This window comes from Leuresthes tenuis, unplaced genomic scaffold (genome assembly GCF_036924035.1).
Source record: "Leuresthes tenuis unplaced genomic scaffold, fLeuTen1.0.hap1 SCAF_214, whole genome shotgun sequence".
Classification (NCBI taxonomy): domain Eukaryota; kingdom Metazoa; phylum Chordata; class Actinopteri; order Atheriniformes; family Atherinopsidae; genus Leuresthes; species Leuresthes tenuis.
Genome location: NW_027325568.1, coordinates 17,501 through 20,000, shown reverse-complemented (window position 1 = coordinate 20,000; position 2,500 = coordinate 17,501).

The following is a 2,500-nucleotide window of genomic DNA, read 5'->3' as shown; positions in this document are numbered from 1 at the left end:
ATCATGAAGCACCAGGGGGCTTGGGAGAAGAGTGTGACACCGGGGAGTGCTGCTTAAGTGTGGGGAGGCTGTGCAGGCAGGGAGGCCTGGCTCTTTTCCTGAGCATCATGAAGCACCAGGGGGCTTGGGAGAAGAGTGTGACACCGGGGAGTGCTGCTTAAGTGTGGGGAGGCTGTGCAGGCAGGGAGGCCTGGCTCTTTTACTGAGCATCATGAAGCACCAGGGGGCTTGGGAGAAGAGTGTGACACCGGGGAGTGCTGCTTAAGTGTGGGGAGGCTGTGCAGGCAGGGAGGCCTGGCTCTTTTACTGAGCATCATGAAGCACCAGGGGGCTTGGGAGAAGAGTGTGACACCGGGGAGTGCTGCTTAAGTGTGGGGAGGCTGTGCAGGCAGGGAGGCCTGGCTCTTTTCCTGAGCATCATGAAGCACCAGGGGGCTTGGGAGAAGAGTGTGACACCGGGGAGGGGTGCTTAAGTGTGGGGAGGCTGTGCAGGCAGGGAGGCCTGGCTCTTTTACTGAGCATCATGAAGCACCAGGGGGCTTGGGAGAAGAGTGTGACACCGGGGAGTGCTGCTTAAGTGTGGGGAGGCTGTGCAGGCAGGGAGGCCTGGCTCTTTTACTGAGCATCATGAAGAACCAAGGGGCTTGTGAGAGAGGTGTGTGTGTGTGTGTGTGTGTGTGTGTGTGTGTGTGTGTGTGTGTGTGTGTGTGTGTGTGTGTGTGTGTGTGTGACACCGGGGAGGGCTGCTTGAGTGTGGGGAGGCTGTGCAGGCAGGGGAGCCTGGAATAATACATGGGGCAGGAGCTGAAGTCAGAACAAATGAGAGAGTTTCCAAAAGTACAAGGGTCCCAAGCTTAAAAAGTCAGAAAAATGACAAAGTGTCTAAAAGTATCAGGGGCGCCAGCTCAAAAAGTCAGAAAAATGGCAAAGTGTCTAAAAATACCAGGGGCACCAGCTCAAAAAGGCAGAAAAATGACAAAGTGTCTAAAAGTACCAGGGGCGCAAGCTCAAAAAGGCAGAAAAATGACAAAGTGTCTAAAAATACCAGGGGCGCCAGCTCAAAAAAAGGCAGAAAAATGACAAAGTGTCTAAAAGTACCAGAGGCGCCAGCTCAAAAAGTCAGAAAAATGGCAAAGTGTCTAAAAATACCAGGGGCACCAGCTCAAAAAGGCAGAAAAATGACAAAGTGTCTAAAAGTACCAGGGGCACCAGCTCAAAAAGTCAGAAAAATGACAAAGTGTCTAAAAGTACCAGAGGCGCCAGCTCAAAAAGTCAGAAAAATGACAAAGTGTCTAAAAATACCAGGGGCGCCAGCTCAAAAAAAGGCAGAAAAATGACAAAGTGTCTAAAAATACCAGGGGCACCAGCTCAAAAAGTCAGAAAAATGACAAAGTGTCTAAAAGTACCAGGGGCGCCAGGCGAAAAATTCAGAAAAATTTCTGTTTCAAGACGGGAGAAGGGGAGATGGGCGGAGTGCGTCGAAGGCCCCTTCTCCCGTCCGACGAGGTAATTGGAGTCTGAGGAAATTACCACCTGCCCGATTTCAGAAACCTGGTTTTTAGGAAACAGAGTTTGACAGATTGAAGCCAAGCCCGATATCGGGTGATGTTCTTTGGGGCTCAGACACGTACCAGGGGCCATTGCTGGGCTCCATAGTCATCACCCTGGCTCTCGGGAGGAGGGAGAATCTGCCGCTTTGCGGCCGACGAAGGTAGCTGAAGGGCGGATGGCTGAGTGGCCATGAGCCGCCTGGAGGTCCTGGAAGATACGGGAACGGGGCTTCTGCCGCTTAGCGGCCGATGAGGGCGGCCGAACGGCGGATGGATGAGTGGACATGTGTTGCCCGGAGGTCCTGGAAGATGCTGGAACGGGGCCTTTGCCGCTTAGCGGCCGAGGGGAGCAGCCCAAGGGCGGATGGATGAGTGGACATGTGGTGCCTGGAGGTCCTGGAAGATGCTGGAACGGAGCCTTTGCCGCTTAGCGGCCGAGGGGGGCAGCCCAAGGGCGCATGTATGAGTGGACATGTGGTGCCTGGAGGTCCTGGAAGATGCTGGAACGGAGCCTTTGCCGCTTAGCGGCCGAGGGGGGCAGCCCAAGGGCGCATGTATGAGTGGACATGTGGTGCCTGGAGGTCCTGGAAGATGCTGGAACGGAGCCTTTGCCGCTTAGCGGCCGAGGGGGGCAGCCCAAGGGCGGATGTATGAGTGGACATGTGGTGCCTGGAGGTCCTGGAAGATGCTGGAACGGAGCCTTTGCCGCTTAGCGGCCGAGGGGGGCAGCCCAAGGGCGGATGTATGAGTGGACATGTGGTGCCTGGAGGTCCTGGAAGATGCTGGAACGGAGCCTTTGCCGCTTAGCGGCCGAGGGGAGCAGCCCAAGGGCGGATGGATGAGTGGACATGTTGGGCCTGGAAGTGCTGGAGGATCCAGGAGGGGGCAAGATCCTGCTTAGCAATCCGGGAGGGCAGCTTAAGGGCGGATTGCAGAGTTCTCATGTGGGG